The sequence below is a fragment of the Pleurodeles waltl genome, chromosome 10 (assembly GCF_031143425.1).
Source record: "Pleurodeles waltl isolate 20211129_DDA chromosome 10, aPleWal1.hap1.20221129, whole genome shotgun sequence".
Lineage (NCBI taxonomy): Eukaryota > Metazoa > Chordata > Amphibia > Caudata > Salamandridae > Pleurodeles > Pleurodeles waltl.
The window spans coordinates 264,837,250-264,855,561 of NC_090449.1; the positions used below are offsets into that span (position 1 = coordinate 264,837,250).

The 18,312-nt window shown below is 43.1% G+C and overlaps 1 protein-coding gene and 1 long non-coding RNA gene across 2 annotated transcripts in view; one reads left to right on the forward strand and one right to left on the reverse strand.

The window, feature by feature from the left end:
* LOC138261452 (uncharacterized) overlaps positions 1–9,489 on the reverse strand; it is a 32,148-nt gene extending 22,659 nt beyond the window's left edge. Inside the window, exon 1 of the long non-coding RNA XR_011199095.1 lies at positions 9,429–9,489. This is a non-coding gene — a long non-coding RNA (uncharacterized lncRNA). The remainder of the gene's footprint in view (positions 1–9,428) is intronic.
* Positions 9,490–10,217: 728 nt separating this feature from the next.
* FAM234A (family with sequence similarity 234 member A) overlaps positions 10,218–18,312 on the forward strand; it is a 318,557-nt gene continuing 310,462 nt past the window's right edge. The window contains exon 1 of the mRNA XM_069210403.1: positions 10,218–10,360. The gene's annotated coding sequence lies outside the window, so the exon portion shown is untranslated. The remainder of the gene's footprint in view (positions 10,361–18,312) is intronic.

Here is an 18,312-nt window from a genome sequence, read left to right on the forward strand (position 1 = left end):
CGTGGGAAAGATTTGAGCAGGATGCAAGACACTTGCATGAGGGAACTAATTCAAAGGGGGAACTTTCTACTAATGTCTTCTATCGCTTGCTGAATGAGTATGTGGAGACCATGGATGCGAAAGACTGTTATGTGTGAACTACAATTCCTTCATCTGTGCAGGAAGGAGCTACCTACCATAGCCTTCCACTAACCTACGGGATTAGCTGTAGTTTGCTACTAACAAGGTTCTATAATCAAGAGCATGTGCAATACTTTTATTCGAATCTGGATGTTGTGTTTTCTTTTGTGCCTGTGATTGAATTCCTGAACAAACTAGCTAAAGAACATGATATAAAAATAGTTAGAGGATTCTTTGAGCCGACGCTTACTTTTGGAACTGCTTATGCACATCGCAATAATTTGACTTGCTTACTGTCACCTGTAGAGAAAAGCTTTTTAGACCACACTGATGATAGACGCAAAGCATTGAAAGAAAGACTAGAAAAAGGGCTGGAAAAACGCACATATGCAAATGATTATGATTACACTGCAATCAAGACACAAGGCAAATTAGCTATAGATGCATTACATATAGGTAGGCTTTGTATATATAGGCCAAAATCTGAGCAGGACAATTTGTTTGTGGGAACGAGTGAATGCAGACATGTGTTTTTGTTTCAGAGTAAATGGACATTTATGTTGAATGGACAGGATCCAGCGATCCCTGGAATCTATTACATCTGTGGGCTTAATGCCTATTATCGTCTCCCTAGGGGATGGTATGGGACATGTTATTTGGGAATAGTTTTCCCAAAGATTTACCAGATTTATGACTTAAAACAAATACCTAAAAAGTCTGAATTACAACATACTAGACAAAAACGAGAATCAGTGGCTGCTGTCATTGGTGATATATTTGGAGCTATAATCCCTTCAGTAGGGGTTATCTTGAATTCTATGAAGATTCAAAAGTTGTCTACTATCGTGGATAACATGCTGACAAATTTCACAGGGGCTATACTCCTGATGGATACTGAACTTGCTGCAGAAAGAGCTATGACTCTTCAAAATCGACTTGCTTTAGACATTCTTTTAGCAAAGAGTGGAGGGGTCTGCAAGATGCTCAACGAGCGTCATTGTTGCTCATTCATTCCGGATAATAGTAAAAAGATTAGAGGTATGCTTACTAGCCTAACTAGAGATAGTGCAGATTTGAAAGATTTGAAGGAACCTGGAGTTTGGGAGAAATTTGGAAAAGGAATTGCCAGAGTAGGGAGCTGGTTTACTAATATTTGGAATGGGGTACTGGCTAAAATACTAATGGGTTTATTCATTGTTCTGGCCTGTCTATTAGGATTATGGGGGGCATGTAAAATAAATGACAAAATTAAGAAAAATTGGACTAAAAGATCAAGAATAAATGAAGAAAGTGAGAGAGAGAAAATGTTCAATGAAATTTGGGAAAGCTCACACAAAGGGCAAGATGTTGAAATGCGCATTATGAGCAAGGTGAAAAATTAAATGTGAAAGGGCAAAGGGAAAGATTTGTGTGATGACGAGGAGGGACTGAGAGAGCGTAGTTTAAATAATATATATTAAAATGAAATGCTCATGTCAATGCTTAACGATGTTGCATAGAAATCGATAATAGTGATTTTTGCTTAAAAGTGCACTTGAATCATGACTATAATGTGTGTGGCCACCAATGTATACGCAAACTAATAGATAGAATTATTAATGATATGGTTAATCAAGTTATATTAACGGTTACGATATTGCATTTATATTAAAAATCTTATAGGCTTTAAGTTAGCGTGAGCTGTGGGTTTTAGCTGCCTGGCTCTCATATTAAAAGCATTTTTCTGTGTTTCAGTGTACTGATTCGAAGAGGGCCATGACCCTGCAAATGTTCTTTTCCTTCAACTTGGAAAATGATTGTAACAATACAATTCTGTTCTCATCCGCATGCTTGCTCCTTTAGTATAAGTTTTATGTACAAAATTGAAACAAATGTAGATTAATGTAATGTACAAGGACATTTAAACCATGGACAAAGGAACTCATGACCCGAGAAGACGTGCCAAGCCGTGAAGTAACCTCCGGATGTGCCACCTCCGAAGACGTCAATTATGAAGACCAATCAAAGTATTATGAATTATCGTGGGGTGACAATTGGGATTACCTAATGTATAATTTGATAGGTTAAAAATAGTGGGGTATAGCAAATGTCCAATAGAATTTTGGGGGGAGGTATTACGAAAAAGGGATAAAAACCCATGTCACAGAAGGGTTGAGAGATTTAGGTAGGGAATGCTATTGATTTTATCCAGAAACTCTGTCACTCTGTTCGGTGACTTTGTGACTTATTAAACCATCTTTACCCATAGACTGCCCCTCTATGCTGCTCCTCCTTATGAGGGAAGTGTCCCTTATGCCCTATAGTTGAGTTTAGACTGATGGCGGTTTGACTGATGTCCTGAAGACGAAGACTGATCCTGTGTGCTGACCTGATCCTTGGAGGGTAATTATGACAATGCAATTTGTAATTTGTCCGTTTGCTTTTCCTTTCTAGGTACCAACTGCTCATTTTGATAGAGACCATAGTTAGATGTTTTCTAAATTAATGTTCTAAATTGTTTTGCATGAACCCCAACATGCTGATGCTTATCTGTGGTTAGGACAGGAGTTCACTTAGACTGACGCAAATAGACAGATGACTGACATTACGCTATGCTGAACTGAGACATATATGACATTTGTTGTATTCTGATCTATGTTCACGCCGTGCTATGTTCTTATGTTTGTGATTCTTGCATTAATGAAATCTTATCACAGTTGCCATATCGTGACTATGCTCTTATGCTTCCTGGTATTGAGATTAATTCTTCTGCTCGTAGATTGTAATCAATAGGGAATAAAATTCATAAACTTCTACCAAAGGAGTGGTTATTCATGGCTGAAAGGTCATGGTCGCGCCGACAATTTGATTAATGTCTCTATCCAAAGTAAAGTGCATTGTGGTGGTAAATATTGATGACATTATTGATATATTGCTTGACATATTGATCAGTTATCTCGTCCTACGGTGTCTCTCCACTGGGTCACAAGATTCATTGGCCTAAAAAGAGTCCTAATGTGTAATAAATTAACATAGAAGGACGCTGTTCTGTCCTCATTCGCGCAGCGCTCGAGGTAGTGTACCGGCCGATCGGGTTGTCTATTGTGGTAAGTATCGCGCGGGCCGCAATGCGCGTTTGAAATAAAATGGACACAGGACACACAGGTGGACCATTACGCTTCCTCGGCCGGGGGCTCTCTACTCCCACCCGTCTGCCGGGTCAAACGCTTTATTCACGCCCTTGCGTCACGGCGTCCATACCATTTATCTCACATAAACAGGGAGGTTAAAACCTTCCGGCATGCACAGGGTTTAGAACTACAAAACACCCCTGTGCGCCGGGAACTGTGGGGCGGCCCCCCAAACATAACATTCCTCCTCAACTATAAATTAACTTACAACTAAACAGAAGTGGGTTCGTCCTTGACAACGTGGTTATAACCTTTCGCAAACTGACTTTTCTACTAGCATTTCGACCACCGTAATACACACCCCTTACACTGTCTACTTTACTCACACACATAGGGGGTTATTCTAACTTTGGAGGAGTGTTAATCCGTCCCAAAAGTGACGGTAAAGTGACGGATATACCACCAGCCGTATTACGAGTTCCATAGGATATAATGGACTCGTAATACGGCTGGTGGTAAATCCGTCACTTTTCCGTCACTTTTGGGACGGATTAACACCTCCTCCAAAGTTAGAATAACCCCCATAGTCCTTCAGCCGCTCTGGGGGTGATATGCGGGATCTCAGATGATACCTTCCTTCTCCTCTTCTTTGAATCACCTCCCGGCTGTCTTTTTCCACCAGCACCTCTGCAGATGGGCTCTCCTCGACCTGGGGTGGAACCCCCGTAGGTGCCAGATCTCCCACTCTGACATCGTCCCTGTTGCCTGTATGACCAGTCTTAAGTTCACTCCCCAGGAAAAACCCTGGTCGCTCTAAATCTTCATCTTCTACCTCATGGCTGCGATCATTTTCGCTCCTGTGATGAATAAAGTGATCTCCGTGGTATTTTTTGAAACAAGAAATGTTCCTGGTTACCATCTCGCTTCCTCGGGTGACGGTCACTAGCGTCCCCTTTACTCGAGTGACAGTCCATAGGCCCGACTCGAAAGTTGTTCTGAACTTCCCGGCCAGATGTCGATTTTTCATGAGTACCACATCCCCTACACTCAGACTTCTGGGATACGCTCTCCTTTTCCTTGACATTCTCTCATTTTGGACCTGTCTCTGTCGTAGTCTCGCTTCCACTTGTTTGTGCCTATTCTTAGATTGTCCTGATGCCTCAGTAAGGGTTTCCACCTGGGGAATGGTATCCCTTATTTGTCTTGGCATGCATATCTGGCTCGTGGACACACCAGTTGTACTGTGAGGGGTCAGTCGATACTCTCTCAAAAACTCAAATATCGCGCAGTCTATGTTTTTCTCCCTCGCCACCGCAATCCTCAATATCTTATTGAGGGTCCTCATGAACCTTTCGGCCTCACCATTGGCTTGAGGCCATCTTGGAGTGATTTTTCTGTGGTGGATGCCATGCGATGCCAGATATGCTGCAAACTCATTGCTCGAAAATGGGGGACCGTTGTCAGTCCTTAGTTCCTGCATCAAACCATGCGTAGCCATTATTTTCTCTATACATGGTATGACCTTTTCCGTGACTGTCGATTTTAAAACTTCGACCTCTGGATATTTGGAGAAATCGTCAATCACAACTAGCATGGGTCTTCCATCCGGCAAACTTCCAAGATCCGCGCTGGCTCTTTGCCAGGGCTTTGCCGGGATAGATTCGGTGATGATGGGGGGCGGCGGATCCATCGGCCCTACCATTTGACATGCGTGGCACCTCTGTATGATCTTCTCTACCCAGGTGTCTAGGTCAGGGAACCACACTTTGCTTCTCAGTCGAGCTTTTGTTTTGACCACGCCCTGGTGAGCACTGTGGGCCAACTCAACGGTTCTTTGTCTCAGGCGGTCCGGAATAACTAGGCGACTTCCTCTCAGCAGGCAGTTTTCCGGCGACACGGCCAGCTCTTGCCTGACTCGAAACAATGCCTGCATATTGTGGTTGGCTTCCTTGGTTCTTAGATTCAGATTCTGCTTCAACAAATGCCATCTCCCATCGCTTACACAGGATATTGCCAGTTGCAATACCTCATCTTCCTTTGTTGCCTCTTGTATTTCTTTTAGGGACATGGGCAGTGGCCTCGACCTCTCCACTATCAACCTCACGTACTCCTCCGTACTCTCGATCTCCTCACTTTCCCGTTCAGTAAACGGTCTTGCATGCCGAGACAAATAATCTGCTGGGTTTTGTGCCCCTGGGCGATATATCACCGCAAACTGATACCCTTGCAGTTGGAGAATCAATTTTTCAATTCTAGGGGGAGGCTGTGAGGCTGTCTTGTTGAATAATGGTATTAGCAGCTTGTGATCGGTGTATATCGTGAATGGGTGACCATATATATATAGATGATAGTGGCGACAGGCCCAGTTAACTGCTAGTGCCTCCTTTTCTATGTGTGAATATCTTTGTTCCGTTTCTGTCAATGCTCGACTGGCATATGCCACAGGGGCCCAGCCACCTTCCTTTTTCTTTTGAGACAACACTGCTCCAAGACCTGTTGGGCTCGCATCCACTGATAGTTCTGTTTCTTTTGCTGGGTCAAAAAAAACTAGCGTCGTCTCTGCTGATAGTGCCTGTTTTGTGTCCTGAAATGCCTTTTCTTGTGTCTCGTTCCACTCCCACGGAGTGTGGGCCTTAGTGAGCTCCCTGAGGGGAGCCGTGAGGGAGGTTAGATTGGGAATGTACCTCCCACAGTAAGTTACCATCCCCAGGAAACTTCGCACACCTGTGACTGAAGTGGGTGGTTGTGCTGATTTTATGTCTGCCACTTTCTCTGGGTCCGGCCGAACTCCTTTTTCTGAGAAATGATACCCAAAGAACGCAATGTCTTTTCTCAAAAACTCGCACTTCTCGCGATGCAAAGTTAGTCCATTTTCCTGCAATCGTTGGAATGTTGCCCGTAATCTCTGCATGTGTACCTCCACTGTGGGTGCATGTACCAAGATATCGTCAGTCACGTTTATGACTCCCTCCAGGCCAGCTAGAACTCCTCTGATTGTGTCCTGGAAGACTTCTGCTGCGCTGGCAATCCCAAAACTCAAACGTCGGTACCGGCGTAGTCCCACATGGGTAGAGAACGTGGTGATAGCTCTAGACTCTGGAGCCAACATTATTTGGTGGTATCCTGCTCGTAGATCCATTTTTGAGAACCATTTGGACCCACTGACCTCTGCCACTATATCATCTACTGTCGGGGTGAGGTGACGCTCCCTCCTGATGGCTACGTTTGGGAGGCGCATGTCTACGCATATGCGTACCTCCCCTGGTTGCTTCGGCTTTCTGGTGACCACTATGGGTGACACCCATGGGGTTGGCCCTTCTACTTTCTCAATTATGTCCGCCTCTTCTAGTTTTTTTAGTTCCGCCTCCACTTGTGGGCGGAGATGAAATGCAATGCGCCGGTGTTTCAGCGCGACTGGTTCTATTGATTTATCTATGTGTAGCTTGATTTGGCGGCCTTTTAGGCAGCCAATTCCTTGGAATATGTCTGCGTATTCTTCCTGTAGACTGACTAGCCCCCCGACGTGAATGCTAAATGCGAACGTCACTAGTTTCAACTCTTCTGCAGTGCGGCAGCTGAGCAGCATTCCGGTTCCTATTTTGGTGACGTACACCTTGGATTGTACCTTTTCTTCCTCATGATTGATGTCCGTCACGAAGACTCCCGCCATTGGGAGAGGCCGGGTTGATCCGAATGCGAAAACTTGTACTGTGGTGCGTCGCAAAGGGGGGCGACACGGCATTTTGTCGAAGTCAGATTGTGCCAGTATATTAATTGACGCCCCTGTGTCAATGAGGGCCATAACCTGGTGTCCCGCTACTGTGACTTGGCATCTGGGAATTTTTTTCCGGCTTGTACAGCCTGGTTTCGTTGCATGGATTATGTACACAGTACCTTCTGGCTCATCATCATCATCCATGTCAGGACTGAGATCTGGTGGTTGTACCGCCTTGGCCCCCTGACTTGTCTTTTGTCTCTCCCCTTTTGTTCTGGTGTTGGATCGACAAACTTTTGCAAAATGATTCAGCTTTTGACAATTAGCACATTGTTTCCCTAGAGCCGGACATTTTCCTTGGTGTGGGAATGATCCTCCACACATGTAGCATGATTGTTGCGCCCCTGTCGGTTTTGTTCTGTCTTTCTTTTTTATCATGCTGTTTGATGCTATGACATTTATCGGTTCTGTTTTTATGGTTTGTGCAAGCGCTGTTTCCATGTGTGCGGCTCTTACCCTGGACAGTTCTTTTGACCTGCCCATCGTCAGCATGTTCGCCATCGTCATGCCTGGGACCTGAAGGATGTGCTCTCTTAACTTTGTTGAGTGGCATCCTTGGATGAATTGTGCTCTTATCTCATCATCTGGGTCAGGCAGTGTGCACGTGCTTGCTAATTCCTTTAACCTTGCATAGTATGTATCTACTGATTCATCTGAGCTTTGTTTGGCCTGGCGCAGGAGGAATCGTTCATAGTCTGGATTTGCCATTGGTTCAAAATATGCAGTTATTGCCCTTTTCAGCGTTCGGTACGTGAATGGGGGCCCTTCTTCAGCCACTGTCTTGCTGACTCTGTGCAGTATCGCTCCTCCCATGTGCAGAAGCATTGGTCTTTGTCTATCCGGGTCTAGTGCAACCGCTGCGAAGTAGTTTTCTAACCGTTCCACCCATGATTTCCACTTTGCTGCCTGTGCTGATGGGGGTCCTTCCATAATAAAAGGCTCTATGACTGGGAATGTAGCCATTTTTTTTTTTATATATGTCCCCTCTTTATGTCCTTAACTTTTGTCCAAATTTTTTTTTCTTTTGTTGTTGTCCCCCTTTGTTTGCTCAAATATGCTTTTTTTCTACTGTACTCCTCTGTCCCTTCTTTTGTTAATTCGTCTTTTATTTATTTATTTAGGCCCAGATGTCTATGCCCCTTCGTTTGTGAGCCGCACTCTCTCTCTCACCTCCTTTCTGTGCTAGGGCTGTCGACCGGTCTCCACAGGCCGTTGTGTTTTCTTAGGACACAGTCTTCTTTCTTTCTTGCTGAGCGCGCGTTCTTCTGGGGCTACAGCTCACTCCGGTATTGCCAGGTAGAGGATTAATTTTTTCCTCGCGCTGATTTGCTTCAGCGTCTTTTTTTTTTTTTTCGTGTTCACACCGCCGCTTTCGCCACGTGGGTTCGCCGCCTCGTCGCCAATTTGTTCTGTCCTCATTCGCGCAGCGCGCGAGGTAGTGTACCGGCCGATCGGGTTGTCTATTGTGGTAAGTATCGCGCGGGCCGCAATGCGCGGTTGAAATAAAATGGACACAGGACACACAGGTGGACCATTACGCTTCCTCGGCCGGGGGCTCTCTACTCCCACCCGTCTGCCGGGTCAAACGCTTTATTCACGCCCTTGCGTCACGGCGTCCATACCATTTATCTCACATAAACAGGGAGGTTAAAACCTTCTGGCATGCACGGGGTTTAGAACTACAAAACACCCCTGTGCGCCGGGAACTGTGGGGCGGCCCCCCAAACATAACAGATGCGATATCACCTGCGAAGGAGTCTGTCAACACCTGCTGGAAGGTGACGCTGGGAGGGCCAAACCTCCTCAGCCGCCGGGAAAGGGGAGTTTGAGTGGTCCTCCAAAGGGTCCATGAAGAGCCAACTGTCAAAGGACTAGTTTAGAGTATCGCACCTATTCCCCCAAAGGAATGTAAATAAATTAGGGGTGAGAGCACCAGTAATCACCGTATACTACTTCAAGGGTAAGCCCCTTCGCTGTGCTCCGGACTACTTATTTGTAGGAAGGAATGTACATAAGCCCGACCGGGCTCTGCCGAGTATGCTAATCTCCCCACACGGGGTTAAGAGTTGGCAGGCCGAGCCTGTTACCGCAAACGAAGTGTCAGCGAGGGCTATCAATGAAGCAGGACTGCGAGGGCACGATCTGATCAGCCCCACTCGCACCAGCGATCGCAGGGAACAAAAAAACGCTTCTGATGTGATCAGCGAGTGCCAGACAGTGCGCGAAACGGCATGAAAGTGAGCCCCTAGCAGCTCCGCGCGTTACTGCAGCAAGCGCTCGTGCTGAAGCCTACCGCGTGTTAAAGACACCCTACAAAGGGAGAACATTTTAAGAATTTAACAAGCGATATGAGCGATAAGCACAAGGCAATCCCCAGCAACCCTGAGCTCAAGGAACGTTAAGGAACCGAGGACTTAACTGACGTTGCAGCAGTGAAGAAAGAGGAAGGAAGGCTCTTGCTTGAAAGATCTAGGGGCACTCTGATGGAAGACGGGATTGGTTTACCGGTTACCATGGCTACGAGGGAGCATCATGGAAGTTGCAGTATTATTGATTTTTTTTTCTGTTTTGAAGTTTGAACTTGCTGTAATAAATAAAAGTGAAGAAAGGACTGCATAATCCTCGCCTCCGATCCTGACAGAATTTTTGTGCCCGCTGGGACAATAAAATACTGGTAACTGAGGTAAAAAAATAGACATCTTGCAACCCTTAGTAAATTGCTGACACAGTCCCGCTCCCCTCTCGAAACGCAGTTTCTCCTCCACCCACGCGTTTACTGCATCTTTGACACTGTAGTGTCTTTTGATTAGATTGATTCTATAAAAACACAACATAAGTAAGAAACCACCACGAATTGTAAACAGTCCACTTCCACGCTCAGAGCTCAGCTTCTCCTACGACGACTCAGCCATTATCTGTATGTTTTGCATTGGACCGCCAGCACATCGCGCCTTTGCATTCTTTTTGGATTCACGCTATACGATCTAAATATACACCACACTCAAAACCAGCAACATGGCACTCATCGCTGGAACATTGTTAAAATATTATCAGCTTTCTAGTTCTTTACCGGAAACAATGCTTTTGACGCACTTGTTGCTCCCTTCATTCTTTCTTGTATATCCGCTCAAAACACTAGACTGCGCGATTGTTTTTTCCCAGTGGCCATTTTAGACGTGGGTTTATATCGCGCTTCCGCACCGACTTGCATGGGTTTATTTACACTTCCTGACTGCAGTGCAGTCTAGTGTTGGACGAGCTCATGTCATGGAAGGCTTGCCAGCTCGTATTGATTACGACGTCTGCAGAGTCCAGTGAATCTGTGAGGTGCGGTCAAGTGTGGTATTGGCAGGAGGTAAGGAATTTTTCTAGTATCTAGAGCACAGTGCATGATTTGGAATTGACTTCTTACTGAACAGCACTTTAACTGTTATTTAATTTGTGGGGTTTCTATTCGTAGTTCTGTCTCTGTCTGGCATAAATGACATCAGAGGTGGTTAAGTTGTGTCCTCGAAACATATAATGAGTGTTTTATGTATTTCTATAAACGAAACTACGTCAATTCTCTGACCACTGGGAGATCTGGGGCAAGCTGCACAAGTGTTATCATACCACAGCAAAAGTCGTAAAGTGGTCGACGTTAAGAAGACTCAGTGGGGAGGTGGTAAGGTTGCTAAGAGAGTAGAGACACGGGTGCAGTGAAAAGGCACTTTACTTATGATTGTCACAAATGACTCGGGGACACGGTTAACTGTTGAGGGAAGTTGTAAGCGTCAGTCCTTTAGAGTAAGTTTTGGTGGATAAGGACATGGCTTTGGTAGAAACGAGGGTGCCCCCCTAGCCTGCGGTCAAATTAAGGATGGGACTGTAAAATATTCAGGACATAGTGTCCAAATTCAGGACAAAATTTCAGGTCAAAGGGTCAAAATTCAGGACAAAAGGAGGAGCGGTCATACCCCACTGCATTTATTTACTATTTTTATAATGCGCTACTTATTCACAGTGCTGTGTATGAGATTGTTTCTAGGTATGCTACGTTCAGATGGTGGATTATGTACTTGTTGATTAGTAAATTAATGCCCATGAGCACAGTGTCAAGGACATAATTTCTATCCAAATATACCCAGTCTTTCATGGAGGGAAAGCAACATCAACGTTTTGACTATGTTTCTTAACATTTTACTATGCATGGCAAACACTTTGGGAAACATTAAGGTAAGCAACCCTTTCACCTTCTGCTTGTTTAGGTAAGTGGATCAAACACATCTTGCTCACCTGACCCGCCACTAGAAATCAAACCTAAAAAAAATATTATTGAGGAAGAGCAGATAGTGTGGGTGACAGTCTCACACTAAATGTCAGAATGTAAGGTACCCACAACTTGTATGTAGTCTCTCAGTACCAAGGAGGCCCGACTGCTGCATTAGATTGTGTGTCAGGGATTCAATATTTATCTCGGAACTAGGAGCATGACCACCGGACAGAGAATTAAAGAGCAGGAAGAAGTCATGATCAGATGGGAGATCCGCATCAATTGATTTAAAGGGCCATTGCTAAGAAACAGATAAATAAAATAGAGAAGAACAAGGCGGGACAACTCCTAAAATTAGATAGACCATCTATGAATACTGCAAACTATTGTTACCTTTAGAGTGGTCTCAGCAGAGAGTCCAGAAACAGAACAGACCCTGTCAAGTGGTTGAATAAGCAGCACCCTCTCCACTCTGCCAAACCCTGATGGTGAGCAGTGAGTGAACAAAGCATACAGATTGACAGGTGTCCCTTATATCATGGCCAATATTATTTTTATGGATGAAGGAACATTACAGGCCATAGAAGCATATACAAGTGAGGTTTTTACACACAATCCATCTTGAGCTGAATTCCTTGAATGTGCTCTCAAATGTCACTATCAAGTAAACTAGACCCATAAAGTAACTTGCTGTGACTTAAATCACACAATTTAGTCATGTGAGGGAGACGGTATTTGAACCCAGGATACCTGGTCATACATAGTGCAATTAAGCAACTGACTAGATTACTTTATTTTTCTAAATCCTCTTTAGCACCTGAGGAAATGTTTTATACAACTCTGTCAGATGAATGGTATATTGTGTTAAGTAAATACAGATCACAGGTTAATTTGACACAATGTCTTAAAAAAGAAAAAGACATATAGTGAAGATGAGGGACTGAGGGCCAATGTATGCTAACATCACTGGCTTTCTTAGTGATCGAAGGACATTAAAAAAAGTATGGCTACTGTAATACTGAGTGCAACAGAGATGTCAGTGAGCGCAAAGGTTGACTCAAAGGCGTGGTTAAAAAGAACAAAATATTCAGTGACTATTTTTTGATCTTTCACCATCAGTTATCTGCATATAAAATAACGCCCCTTAAATGAAATGAATGCAAGTTTGAAAAAACTGTGGGAAATACGCTGCAACTCACAGATTGAGATAGGCTGCCACAAAATGTGGACACACAATTAGGTTAACATTTTTTAGAAAGTGTTTTCAAAGTGTACATTTTAGTAATATGGAAAATGCACTTAGTACAAACAGTTTCCCAACTGTCCATTACAAGCATGTACTTCACAGCTCATCTTGAAACACCACCCTACAATATCTTGTGTCTGTGTGTCTGCTGCTCCAATGGGATCACAGTGTTAACGCGTCCTTTTATGTTAATTCATTACACATTAGGACTCGTTTTAGGCCAATGAATCTTTTGACCCAGTTGAGAGACACCGTAGGACGAGACAGCTGATCAATATGTCAGTCAATATATCAATAATGTCATCAATATTTATCACCACAATACATTTCACTTTGGTCAAAGACATTAATCAAATTGACGACGCAACCATGACCTTTCAGCCATGAATAACCACACCTTTGATAGAATTTTATGAAGTTTATTCCCTAATAGTTACAATCTAGAATTAGATGCGTCAATCTCAAAGCCAAGAAACACAATAGCATAGTTACGATATGGCAACTTTGGCAAGATTTCCATAAGGCAAGAATCCTAAACATCAAAATGTAACACGGCGCAAACATAGATCTGAATACAGCAAAGTGTCAAATACGCGTCAGTTCAACATAGCATAACGTCAGTCGTTTGTCTATTTGCGTCAATTTAGTGATCACCTATCCTAACCACTGATTAGTATTGGCATGTTGGGCTTCATGCAAAACAATTTAGAACACCAATTTGGAAAACATCTAGCTATGGTCTCTGTCAAAATTAGCAGTTGGTACCTAGAAAGGAAAAGCAAACAGACAAATTACAATTGCATTGCCATAATTACCCTCCAAAGGTTAGGTCAGCACACAGGTTCAGTGTTCGTCTTCAGGACATCAGTCAAAGCGCCATCAATCAGGACTCAACTAAAGGGCAAAAGTGGGTACTTCCCTCATAAGGAGGATAAAAGTGTAAAAGGGCAATCTATGGGTGAGGATAGTTTCTAATAAGTCTCAAGTCACCAAACAGAGTGACATAGTTTCTGGATAAAATCAATAGCATTCCCTACCTAATTCTAATGACCCTTCTGTGACATGGGTTTTTATCCCTTTTTCGTAGTACATTCCCCCAAAATTCTATTGGACACTTACTATACCCCACTATCTTGAACCTATCAAATTTAGCATTTCGTAATCCCAATTGTCACCCCACATTAATTCATGGTTCTTTGATTGGTCTTCATAATTGACGTCTTCGGAGGTGGCACATCCGGCGTTACTTCATCCTTTGGCATCTCTTGGCACGTTCTTTGGTCAGCAGTTTTCGTCGTTCACCGGTCTAAGTGACCTTGTACATAACATTAATCTACACTTGTTTCAATATGTTTAAACATTTATTTCAGGGCACCAAAGATGCGCCTGAGAACGGATTCGACATGGATACATGAGTCTTCCAAGTTTGAAGAAAAAGAACATTTACAGGGTCATGGCGAGTCAGCACACTGGAAAAACAGAAAAATGCATTTAATATGAGAGCTGGGCAGCTAAACTGCAGCTCACGCTAACTTAAGGCCTACGAAGAATTTCAATACAATTTCAACAATACGAACGTTAATATAAGCTTAATTGAACAAAACATAAACATTTTATTCATCATTATTAGTTTGCGTATACATTGGTGGCCATTTACCATGGTCATAATTCAGGTGTGCGTTTAAGCAATTTCGCTATTATTACAGTTTTCTATGCAGTATCGTCACACATTAATATAGATATTCTGCTCTAATATAGGTTATATAAACTACGCTTTCTCAACAGCATAGGAGACCTTTCACTTCAGCCGAGTCGTTTAACTATAAAACAGGTATTTTAGAAAAGGCAAAAATGACGGCTAGGTAGTCACCCTAGAAGGAACAAGTCTGCAGTTCTGGATGGTCATGGCACGTAGGTGAGGGTGAGTTTGTTTTTAGGGAACGTCCCGTGTAGCGACAGGCTCGTGTTTGGGGTAGGAAAACATTTACAGAGTTTGAAGTTTCCCATTTGCATGCACAAGTAGGCCATCTAGTTCAGTTTTTATTTTGTATTCAGAGTCATGTTTATTACCGTAGAAAATCAGGACGACAATTCCAAGAATGCAGAATAAAATCACAGACTTGAAGAACTGGTCACGTTTGACCCATGGAAACGTGAGCTCTCTGAATGGCTGAGTGTAGGCAAAGATTAGGACTATATATACGTCACTGAAGGATCTTTGAATTGGGAAGGGTGATGTGTAAGGAAAAGTCAGTGGGTAATTTACATTTCAAGATTTAGTATAAATTAGGTTTAGTGAATGTCCAGGGATAGGTTTGTGTCCGGATATGGGAAATGCCAATGTACAGGTTGAGATAATAGCGAAAACAAGTTTTTTCAGTCAATGGGCAGGCAGAGTGTAGGTATAAGGGAAAGCGAGGGCTAAGGAAGACTCGCAATATTCGGACTAAATCTCGAGAATTGAGTAGGATTAATGCTCTTTAAAGTTCGAACGTGCAATTAGTAAAAGACAATCTGAGTAGGCCCTTTGACCCCCAACCCTATGAGAGCAAAGGGCTACTTTGTGTCTGGTTCCCTGTTTTACCTCTTCTAATCTGCAAATAAGGCCACTGAAATTATGCAGTTGTGGAAGGTCAAATATTATGGCAGGATTTACACAATCGTTCATCAGGAAAAATACAAATTATTACTCCTAGTATGGTGCAGTCTGTGACAGTGGTATTTTTTTTTATTTCAGCAATACTTAAATATTTTCTGTGGAATGTTACACCTCATTAACATCAGTTTGACAACTGACTACAGCAAACAGTTACTGAAAGGTCATCATCCTTTGCAGGGGCTTTGTCATTGTGCCCAGTCATGTTCTGGCGCTTTCCTTTTAGTAATCTTAAATCTGTTAACTCAAAATATTTTTGGATGTGATCTGCAAACTACTAAGCATTGGTGGATAATATGGCAAATGAGGCATACCCATAATTCTGCAAAAAACAGTGGACAGACAAATTCACATAGTTTCAGTGGCGATGTCTATAAAGCAGCATTTCCGAGGCCCCTTTTAGCAGAGTAAAGGTAAACCAGGGCAAAAGATTTGTCATAGTAAGCATTCTCTGTCCAAACTTTCTAAGCAGGCCATATCTGTTGAGACAACGCAGGTTCTGGAGCGTGTTCGGCAGTGTGATGCTCATTGACCGACACAGTATACTACAGTATTTTAACTGAAATGTCTTCCAGGTGAATAATGTAAAGCCGCCGCGTTTTTTTTTTTTTTTGCTTTACAACGCTAATAGCTCTAACTCAAACAAATGCGAGACCCGTTGCATTGAAAATGCTTGTTTTTACAAACTATGGCCTCTCAGAAACGTTGACAGCACTGTGAATTGCTGCAGTAAAACCTCCCCATCTCACCTTTTTCGTCACAAAAGACCGCACTTTACAAAATGCTTTATTTTGTCACTTCTCTTAAAAACCAGTTGCCAAGCTGGTGAAAATAGACTTAGCCATGCTTCTGGCATAATTGTCTTCAAGATATGTCTGCAGAAACATCCTGTTTGTGAGATGTTGTCTTTAGAACAATATTGTGTTTGTCTGGTTCGGTTGAAAACAGATTTAAAGAAACAATTTACTGCAGGATGGATTTTGAACAAGAAAAACTAACTTCCACTCAGCTGTGCAAATGGCCTGATTAGAGTGTTAAGCCATCTTCGGAATTCATAATAATTGAACTTTGTGTACTTGTGTAATAGTACACGTGAACAAATAGGTTTACAAGTTTGGCATTGTTACATAGCAATATACCTCCTCGTGGGGACAGGAATGGGTGTTCCAAGTCTGGAATGCGCTGCAAAGATTAGGAACATCCACAAATTCCCGTGTTTCATAAACTTTTTACTGTTTAGTCCAACTCTGGATACATTTACAAGTGTATTCTTGTCAAGGGTAGGATTATATCCTCATCATGGGGAAGGGACTGGGAAAATCCCCAGTTTTGGAAGGGGTTGAGAGGGAAAATTTACCTCCAAAAGGAATAATATTTTCAGGGTGGCAAAAAGTTGCCATCTATAAATATAGTCCTGGTAAGAATATATACATATGTGCTCTTGAAAATCTGAGACAGTTGGAACCTCTCTGGGTACTCGCAGATGTTTTTGAGAAATCAAAAAAGTGTGAATCTGTTTCAAATGTAGGTGTGTAGCTCCTGAGATGCATTTGATTTTTTTTACTTAGAATATAATACAGTACGCCTGTGAACCTTCATGTAGCTGACCAAAACAACTAACAATTAAAATGTTCTCCTCTAGAAGGATGTTTGAGAAAGCAAGATGTTTGCTAATGGCTCATAGTGAGCCCCTGCAGATAAAGTGTTAATGATTATTAATACTGTTATTTTCTTGCACCATTTGATTGATGAACAAGGATGAGTGCTTTGCTAGAAAAGAACAATTTAAAGCTTTAGGTGGCCATGCGCCTGTGTCTCGAGTGCTGATGACTGCAGGGAAGACATGAGCACACTTTCACTTGTAACTGTGAGTCACCTGACCTGTTATCACTATGGCCCTCATTATGACATTGGCAGTAACGCTCCCACCACGCTGCCAGTCCGGCGGTGCAGACCTCCATATTACAACCATGGCGGTCAACCCACTGAAACAAAGCCAGTTTGCCGACAGTGCGGCCAGACCGCCGCCAATGGCGGTTGCCATCCCCAGGTCAGCAGTAGCTACTGCACTGCCCACCCTATTATGACACTGCAGACTGCCACGTGTGATTTTGTCCACCATGGTCCTTAATTAATCTTCGGTGAAACAGGGGTGCTTTTGTCGGGACATGGTGAGTGTGATGTGTGTGTGTGTGTGTGTGTGTGTGTGTGTGTATGTGTATATAAGATATTTTGAGTAAAGTGTTATGTGCAAGAGGTGTGCAGGTGTTTGTGATGTCTGTGTGCAGTGTGATCTTCAGCGTGGTCGTGCAATGTATGTCACTTGTTTGTCATAACAAGAGGTTGTGGGTATGGTGTGTGTGTTTTATAGTGGGGGAGTGTGTGTGTGTGTTTCAGGTGTGGGGTATTCGAATTGGCCAATGTGGTGTTTTGTTGTAGTCAAGGTTCTATTATGGCTGCCACGGTCCCAACTGCCAATGGATTACTGCGCGCTATGACCAACATGCTGATTTGTAGGTTGTATTGGGATGCATGGTCTTTTTCTGCCGTGGCGGTGTGGATGGTGGGACCACCTCGCTGCCGCAGTCGTTCGGCCTGACAATGTCAGATTTGTGTCTGTGTTTTAGCGATTTTTGTTTTTGGATGTCATAATTAGGGCAGGCGGATTACCGGCTCCACTACAGTCTTTTGGCGGCCACCAGCAGGATGGTTTTCGGGAATGACTGCCAATGTCATAATGAGGGCCTATGTGTCTCAGCTCAGTCTTACCTGGGGATCGAGGAAAGCACAACAGTGAGAACCAGAATTCGTCATGTTCCCACATAACATCCGGACTGTTTTAAACTTAAAATGGTATAAACCACAAAACTGTATCTTCTTTCAAATTGCATTGTTTTTGTAAACAAAAATTGGTACACCTCTGAGTTTAAAGTTTCAAACCAACTACAGAGAGAAATCCTTTTTAACAGCCTCCCTTCACCACTTTCAGTGGCTCCCAAACTTTGCAATTTTGACATAGTGACATATTTCTATTATAGATCTAAAATGTGTAGTTGTCCTCTTGTGTGCACTAGGGATAATGACCTTTCAGTTAGAAGTGATGCATTGCATCAAATATTATGGCAGGATTTACACAATCGTTCATCAGGAAAA